Source organism: Littorina saxatilis, linkage group LG3, assembly GCF_037325665.1.
Source record: "Littorina saxatilis isolate snail1 linkage group LG3, US_GU_Lsax_2.0, whole genome shotgun sequence".
NCBI lineage: Eukaryota > Metazoa > Mollusca > Gastropoda > Littorinimorpha > Littorinidae > Littorina > Littorina saxatilis.
In genome coordinates, this window is record NC_090247.1 from 74,387,803 (window position 1) to 74,397,707 (window position 9,905).

Sequence of the window (9,905 nt, forward strand, 5' to 3'; positions counted from 1 at the left end):
CACGCAGAAAGAAACAGGCTGACGAAAACTGACTTGTGACAAATATACAAACAAAACTTACAATTAATTATCCTACTCCTATGTGAAAAAGTCAACACATATGAATAATTTAGTTTCGCATTTGCAGGGTCATGTCACGCCGTTGACGGCCCGACGTTTGAACAGGGGACGTAACAAATGTTAAAATAATGATAATAAATTTGTTATCTCCCGTAACTCTGCATATTTTTATCGACAGCAACATTGCGTCGGGCCGATGTCGGGGTTTATTACGTACATTTGCCGAGTTTTACACACTCAAAACGATATCGGCGCTACAACGGACGACGACACACGATATATGACGACGTCACCCGACTGAAATCGTCAGTTGGTCGACGAAAGCTTGCTAGCTGGGGGGACCTAATGGTACGGGGACGCAATGGCACGTAATTGTATTGGGACCTAATGGTACTGGGACGCAATGGTACTGGGACCCAATGGTATTGGGACGCAATGGTACTGGGACGCAATGGTACTGGGACGTAATGGTACTGGGACGTAATGGTACTGGGACGTAATGGTATTGGGACGTATTGACATGTAGGGAGGGGTCATGCCAATACGTCCCAGTACCATTGTGTCCCAGTACCATTGCGTCCCCCAAAAATGCCGTCTCATTGCGTCCCATTAAGCAATCTCATTGGGTCCCAATACCATTGGGTCCCAATGCCATTGCGTCCCGTACCATTGCGTCCCAACAAAATTGCGTGTCGATAGGTCCCAAGAAAATTGCATCTCAATACGTCCCATAAAGGAATCCCATTACGTCCCCGAACCATTACGTCCCAACACAATTGTTACTTGAGCAATGCTTGAACGCTGCGGTGGGCAGTGTGTGTGTGTGTGTGTGTGTGTGTGGGGGGGTGAATGGGAAGGTCGGTGGGCACAGTGAGGTGTGGGCCGCGGAAGGGGGGACCCGCGGAAGGGGGGACCCGCGGAAGGGGGGACCCACGGAAGGGGGGATGGGGTACGTGATCATCGTGGTCAGACTAGGGGAGAGAAGGGATGGGTGGGTGTGAACAGTGATCAAGGATGGAGAAGAGATAAATAAATAGACATACACACAATCTGTTAAACACATTGATTTATGAGATATTTCGTTGGTCAGACAATTTTTAATTCATTATATTTTATAATCTGATGAAAGATGACAAGTCCCTTTTTTAAGCAAGACCTTTAATTCAAGAGTCAACATTTATTTTGATTTTAAAGGCACAGTGCAGCTCACAGCCTTCGTTTTGCTTTTTTGTTGCAGCTGAGTACATTTACAGTTCAAAAATTCTCCTTTGGTAGTAAAACAAACCCAAAACTACCCAAAGACGACATCTGTGAAGCTCGACAGTTTCTTGTTCACGCGAGTGCATAAATTAACCTAGTTATTACGTGGTGTTTGGTCGGAGTTCGATTCAACTGAGTGATTCCGGCCTCCATTTTGTTTTACACAAACTCATGATGACGTCTGACATAGTTTGCTAGTGACGTGTCTTTTTGTGCATGATGTGGTGATCTACCTGATCTAAATTTAGATCCAAAAATAGGCCAAGACCAGCCGGTACGAAATTCGTAAAAAAAATCGCAGTTCTTGACTCGTTGGGTGCAAGTCAATGAAACTTGGTAGTTCTTCAGCTGCCTGAGGTATGACTAAAATCCCCAGGGGCTCCGTGCACCTGGACTTGACAAGTCCAGTACCTTTAAGTGACACGTAGAAGATAACATATTGTAACAAGTACTATGACCCCTTTGTTTCCTTCATGATTTTTCACAAAGAAGAAAATTAATGTACTGTCTGATTGTGCAGTTTCCAATAATTATTCTGTGTTTGTCAATTATTGTTCTCCAGTCACAGAGAGAGAGAGAGAGAGAGAGAGAGAGAGAGAGAGAGAGAGAGAGAGAGAGAGAGAGAGAGAGAGGAGAAAGAGAGAGAGAGAGAGAGAGAGAGAGAGAGAGAGAGAGAGAGAGAGAGACAATGACAATGACAATGACAATGACTTTCTTTCTTTATTTGGTGTTTAACGTCGTTTTCAACCGTTCAAGGTTATATCGCGACGGAATGACAATGACAATTCTTTATTTTACGAGGGTAACAGAATAAGCATTGGTATAGGCTACTTTTTTGCATCTGGCCCTCGCCCTTAAGAGGGACTAAATCTACTATAATAACTACTACTACATACTTACATAATTAGTAAACCGTATAAGTTTATGTACATAAGAGCATTATATGAAACATTGTAGTTTATAAATGTTCATGACAAGGTGGAAAGCAAACATTTGCGAGTGCAATAGTACATCAACTCTGCAAGACAATGAATATTATGCAGAACATCATAATTTCGTGAACAAAACAATAAATCAAAAGTGAGTGACTGTGTCCCAAAGGACATAACAATCAAGAATATACTATTTTCATTAAATGGGATATATATTTGTTTTTGAAAGAATCTGTGCTGGTAGCTTCCCGTAAGGCATTCGGAAGAGCGTTCCAGAGACGGCCACCTGAATAAACTAGACTAGACTTAAATAAGTCTATCCTAGGAAGAGGAGTGTTAAATTTCATAAGGTGGTGTGAATTCTTCAAAGAGAACTTTGAACAAATGGTTTGGGGTAGAGTTTCGGATATAATTTTATGCATAAAGATTCCTTTGTTAAAAAGCAGTCTTGACTTTAGAGGTAAGATCCCTAAATGTATGTAGTCTAACTCTGTGAGGGTAGTGTGCTTTAGTAAAGAGAGACTAGAGAGAGAGAGAGAGAGAGAGAGAGAGAGAGAGAGAGAGAGAGAGGCAGAGAGAGAGAGAGAGAGAGAGAGAGAGAGAGAGAGAGGCAGAGAGAGGGACAGAGTGAGTGAGCGAGCGAGTGAGCAAGAGAGAGATAGAGTCACACACACACACCCCCCCACACACACACCCACACTGAAACACACACACACACACACACATACACACACACACACACACATACATACACAGACATACATATACACACACAAACCAGGAGTGAGAGCGAGAGAAAAAATGAGAAAGAGAGAGTCGTCAGTAAGTAGTGGTATTGACACGTAGCGATAATGACACGTAGCGCTAAAAGATGTAGTGCTGTCGACACGTAGTGATAATAAACGAATGATAGCGACTTATCGACACATTATTTGTAGCACTAATCAACGTAGCGATAGCGGCACGTAGCACAAATGACACGTAGGACAAATGACACGTAGCACAAATGACACGAAGCGCTAGCGATACGGACCCGGAACCTATCGATACATTTTTTTGGTCAATGTCCGTCCACATGTTTGTCCGACATCACCGGTACACATCTTTATATTTAGTCAAGTTTTGTTTTATTTTATTTTTATTTGTGAAATACTGCTATGTACCGACACGTTTTGTAATAAAAGTGCGTTTTGTAATAAATTTATTACAAATCGTGTTCGGCTTACACAATTTTTATTACAAATCGTGTTGAACGCGTTTTGTAATAAAAATTGTGTTATCCGAACACGATTTGTAATAAATTTATTACAAAACGCACATTTATTAGAAAACGTGTCGCTACACTGCTACAGTAACATCTCAGAAATTAAATTCACTAGTATTGGGACCTAATGGTACGGGGACGCAATGGCACGTAATTGTATTGGGACCTAATGGTACTGGGACGCAATGGTACTGGGACCCAACGGAATTGGGACGCAATGGTACTGGGACGCAATGGTACTAGGACGTAATGGTACTGGGACGTAATGGTACTGGGACGTAATGGTACTAGGACGCAATGGTACTGGGACGCAATGGTTCTGGGACGTAATGGTACTGGGACGTAATGGTACTGGGACGTAATGGTATTAGGACGTATTGACATGTAGCCCATTGTCTTCACATCAAATGTTGTCAACGCTTGAAGACGGCCATTTATAAATAAATGCTTCCCAGGTGTTGTGCGTGTGTTCTTGTCATGCATAGTAAGGTCATCGTTACGTTTCAAGTTAAACACAGTCATGTTAGTACAAATAGCAGATCTATACTGGTCACCAAATATTTTAATCACTGTGACTGAGATCGCACCCATACGTTCAACTTTACATCTCTTCAATTATACAGTTTCTTGAGTTGTCTCGTTGGTGTAATGGATACGATGTCACTGTGTGTGTGTGTCACTGTGTGTGCTAGCTTTGTTTTCTACGTCATTGTGTTTGTGACACGCTGTGTTTTTCGTACGATCAGGTGTAACCCGACGGACACATGCTGTGCTCATGCGAGTCCACAATTGCGTACTCACACCCCATAAACATGAAACACGTCGTGTGAAGCAAGATCAAAACTTGCAGTCAATCTGTCGACGTCGGCCTGAAACAAGTCGTGTGAAGCAAGATCAAAACATGCAGTCAATCTGTCGACGTCGGCCTGAAACAAGTCGTGTGAAGCAAGATCAAAACATGCAGTCAATCTGTCGACGTCGGCCTGAAACAAGTCGTGTGAAGCAAGATCAAAACTTGCAGTCAATCTGTCGACGTCGGCCTGAAACAAGTCGTGTGAAGCAAGATCAAAACATGCAGTCAATCTGTCGACGTCGGCCTGAAACAAGTCGTGTGAAGCAAGATCAAAACATGCAGTCAATCTGTCGACGTCGGCCTGAAACAAGTCGTGTGAAGCAAGATCAAAACATGCAGTCAATCTGTCGACGTCGGCCTGAAACAAGTCGTGTGAAGCAAGATCAAAACATGCAGTCAATCTGTCGACGTCGGCCTGAAACAAGTCGTGTGAAGCAAGATCAAAACATGCAGTCAATCTGTCGACGTCGGCCTGAAACAAGTCGTGTGAAGCAAGATCAAAACATGCAGTCAATCTGTCGACGTCGGCCTGAAACAAGTCGTGTGAAGCAAGATCAAAACATGCAGTCAATCTGTCGACGTCGGCCTGAAACAAGTCGTGTGAAGCAAGATCAAAACATGCAGTCAATCTGTCGACGTCGGCCTGAAACACGTCGTGTGAAGCAAGATCAAAACATGCAGTCAATCTGTCGACGTCGGCCTGAAACAAGTCGTGTGAAGCAAGATCAAAACATGCAGTCAATCTGTCGACGTCGGCCTGAAACAAGTCGTGTGAAGCAAGATCAAAACATGCAGTCAATCTGTCGACGTCGGCCTGAAACAAGTCGTGTGAAGCAAGATCAAAACATGCAGTCAATCTGTCGACGTCGGCCTGAAACAAGTCGTGTGAAGCAAGATCAAAACATGCAGTCAATCTGTCGACGTCGGCCTGAAACAAGTCGTGTGAAGCAAGATCAAAACTTGCAGTCAATCTGTCGACGTCGGCCTGAAACACGTCGTGTGAAGCAAGATCAAAACATGCAGTCAATCTGTCGACGTCGGCCTGAAACAAAAATATCAACACTGAAACCACGGGATCAGCCATCCCCGATAACTGATTACGATCTATTCCTGCAAATAGACAGTTTAGTCAAGGGACATTACTCCTTGAAAACTCTAGATCAAAGATGGCCGCAAATGAAACACGTGCACTGTAGAAAGAACCTTTCACCTCATTTATCTGTAAGTTCTGTTCTATGCAATTAAGCTACTTCATAATTCAATCATAGTGTTGTTCATGCATAGCCACTAGCTTCTGTCCATGCGCAGTATTTTTATCTTTGCACATTTAGCTGAGTCATAATCGTACATCAATAGTCAGTTCCATGTTGCCTAAATGCTATTAGTCAACATAGTTCATTTCCTTTCTTTGATTGCAGAACCGCGGTCATTGTTTGAATAAAGATTATTTGAAAAAAGAGACAGCGTTCTTATCGATGACCACGGTCAGTTGAGCCCGCATTCACCTACACCACCATTGTGACCATGCCTGCCGTCGCTTGCCCGATCCCTGACTGTGACTACGTGACAGAGGACCTTGACGATGTAATCGTCGCTGCTCTCCTCACAGCTCACGGCACTACCCACACGCAGGGACCCACAGCAGCAGCAAAGATCGAAAGAGTCAGGCGACCAGTCATCTCCGCCGCTGGCACAAGTGAGGAATGGGAATACTTTCTGTCCCGATAGTCCGACTACGTCGCCGCCACAAAGGTGAAAGGCCACGACAAAGCCTTACAACTCCTGGAATGCTGCGACGAGCCTCTACGTAAAGATCTTACTAGATCAGCAGGCGGTAGCCTGACAGGAAAAACTGAAGAGGAAATCTTGGCCGCCATCAGAAGACTAGCCGTGCGCCAAGAGAGCACGATGATGGCCAGAGTTACACTTCATAACATGAGACTGGACCGCGACGAACCGGTGCGAGCATTTGGGGCCCGCCTCGCTGGCCAAGCCGGGGTATGCAGATTTACAACCAAATGTCCCTCCGAGGCTTGCGGCCGTGACGTCAGCTACACCAACGCTATACTATGCGATGCCCTCATCCGCGGCGTTGCAGATCCTGACATCCAGTTAGACCTCCTCAGCCACGAGAATCAGGATATGAGCCTGGAAGATGCGCTCCAGTTCGTGGAAGCAAAAGAAGCTGGCAAACGATCAGCCTCCCGCCCACTGGACTCCCACGCAACTGACTCCGCATCAGCTTCGGTTGACGCCGCAAGCAGCAACTATCAGAAGGGTAAACGCCTCGCCCTAAAAAGCGACAAGAAAGAACTCTGCACGTGCTGTGGAAAAGCAGGCCATGGTGCACACTCCCTGGCCCGAACCCGCAAGACCGACTGCCCAGCATACGGCCATAGATGTCAGCTGTGCAACAGAGATCACCACCATGAGTCTGTGTGCCGTAGCAAGGACAGACCAAGGCGCCGACTACCACCTGCCCCAGAAGACGGCAAAGCAGCCATTTTCGACGCCCTGTGCACTGTTATGTCGTCCTCTCGCAGACAAAACAGGAAAACCACCTCCATTGATCATCATCTATTCAACAATCTGTCGCAAACATGGATAAGAAAGGGTTCGCAACCTCAACCGTTCATCAACCTCACAATCCAGGCCTCACACAAGGGCTACAAGGCTCTCGGGTTCACACTCAACACCCCATCAAAGTCCATCAGCCAACCTGCCATGGCGGACACAGGGTGCCAAATCTGCCTCGCCGGCATCGTAGTCCTCTATCGCCTTGGCCTTACCGCATCTGACCTTGTCCCCGTGACAATGAAAATGCACACCGCCGACAACAAGAACATCAACATCCTTGGCGCCACAATACTCCATATCACAGCCAAGGATACCGACGGCAGAACCTTCAAAACCAAACAGATGACCTACATCTTCCTCAGCGGAGACCTTCACATCATCCCCAAGGACTTCCCCAAGGTCGGTGAGACAACACACCACTGCGATGCCACACTGCATGACACCGCACCCTCTGGGTCCACTGCCCCCTGCGGCTGCCCCCGGCGCCAATTACCACCGGCCCCACCCCAACGCCTACCATCCCCCGACGCAAATAGGGAAAAACTACAGCGGTACCTACTAGACTACTACAAGTCAAGCACGTTCAACACCTGTGAGCACCAGCCCCTCCCCCTCATGGAGGGCCCCCCGCTCGAACTCATGGTCGACCCAACGGCAAAACCGGTGGCTCACCACACCCCTATACCGGTCCCACTCCATTGTTTCCCCACACCCCCTCCCCATTCCACCAGGCTAGGTCTATCCCACACGGCCAAAAGAAGACCGTCCTCGATGCATGGAATGGCAACCACAGCGTCCCCATCCGAGCAGAAGACCGCCACCTCACGACCTTCTTTACACCTTGGGGCAGATACCGTTACAAAACGACCCCCCCCCCCAAGGTTACATAGCATCTGGCGACGGATACACCAGGCGATACGACGAAATTGTCGCCGAGATTCCCAACAAGACCAAATGTGTTGATGACGCCCTACTCTGGGCAGACACCCTGGAAGACAGCTTCCATCAGACAGTCCAATGGCTCGACATCTGTGGCCGCCATGGAATCACCCTCAACCCGGAGAAATTCGTCTTCGGCAGCGACACAGTGGAATTTGCAGGGTTTGAAATTACCCCTGACACAGTCCGCCCTAGCAAGAAACACTCTCAGGCCATCCGCGACTTCCCAACCCCAGTCAACATCACTGACATACGATCGTGGTTCGGACTCATCAACCAGGTGTCCTTTGCATTCAGCATGGCCGAGAAAATGCTGCCATTCCGCGAGTTACTGAAACCAGGTACACCATTTCAATGGAATGACAACCTGAACTCCCTGTTCGAGGAATCAAAAAACATCATCATCAACGACATTGACAAAGGCGTCCGGATCTTCGACGCACGACGACCAACATGTCTCGCCACTGACTCGTCGAAAACAGGCATCGGATTCTGGCTGCTCCAAAAGCACTGCACCTGTCCCACAAAGGACCCATTCTGCTGTCAAACGGGATGGAAGGTTACCCTGGTTGGAAGCCGCTTCACTCACGCAGCGGAATCACGCTATGCACCCGTCATGGGGGAGGCATTAGCCGTCGCGGATGCTCTCAACAAAGCCAGGTACTTCGTCCTCGGATGTGAAGACCTGACGATTGCTGTTGATCACAAACCTCTCCTGGAACTATTTGGAGACCGGTCGCTCGAAGACATCCCCAACCCACGACTACGGAACTTGAAAGAAAAAACCCTGAAATACAGGTTCCGCATGCTGCACATCCCTGGAATCAAACATTGTGCAGCTGACACTATCTCCCGACACCCAACTGGAGATCCTGTCAAAATGCCTCTCACTGATGATGTGGCCTCACTCCACTTCTCCCCATACCGGTACGGTTGGCCTAGTGGTAAGGCGTCCGCCCCGTGATCGGGAGGTCGTGGGTTCGAACCCTGGCCGGGTCATACCTAAGACTTTAAAATTGGCAATCTAGTGGCTGCTCCGCCTGGCGTCTGGCATTATGGGGTTAGTGCTAGGACTGGTTGGTCCGGTGTCAGAATAATGTGACTGGGTGAGACATGAACCCTGTGCTGCGACTTCTGTCTTGTGTGTGGCGCACGTTAAATGTCAAAGCAGCACCGCCCTGATATGGCCCTTCGTGGTCGGCTGGGCGTTAAGCAAACAAACAAACAAAAATCCACTCCTCCCCACGTCTGTTCCCTTCCTCTCTTGACGGCATACGATGCCCAGCTCCACAAATTGAATTGGTTGACGACACCTTCTCAGCCTTCACACTGCACTCCGCTCCCATCCAATCTGTGACTTGGGACCGCGTACGAGATGCCACATCAAGCGATGAAAACATGTTCTTACATTCATCGATCACTGACAATGGCTTCCCGGACAACCGTCAAGACCTTCCTCCACCACTGCGGGACTTCTTCCAATTCTGCAAAGACCTCTTTACACTCGACGGGGTAATACTCTACAAAGAGCGAGTGGTCATCCCACCGTCACTTCGTCCTGAAGTCCTCGCCGCACTGCACGCTGCGCATCAGGGGGTGACCTCTATGAACTTGAGGGCCGAAGCATCGGTATTCTGGCCAGGAATCACACCTGACATCACTGCTGTGAGAGCTAACTGCACCCACTGCAACCGCATTGCACCCTCTAACCCCAGTGCCCCACCCACACCGCTATTAACCCCACAATACCCCTTCCAATACATCTGTGCTGACTTCTTCCACTACAAGGGAGCACACTACGTGGTCATTGTTGACAGATATTCCAACTGGCCCATTGTCGAAAGATCACACGCTGGCGGAACTGGGCTCGTTACATGTCTACGTCGAGCATTAATGTTGTGACCTATGGAATCCCTGAGGAACTAGCATCAGATGGCGGGCCGGAATTCACCTCCAACGAAACCCGACAATTTTTGAAAAACTTCGGGTGTACACCACCGATTGTCGTCGGTAGCCTTTC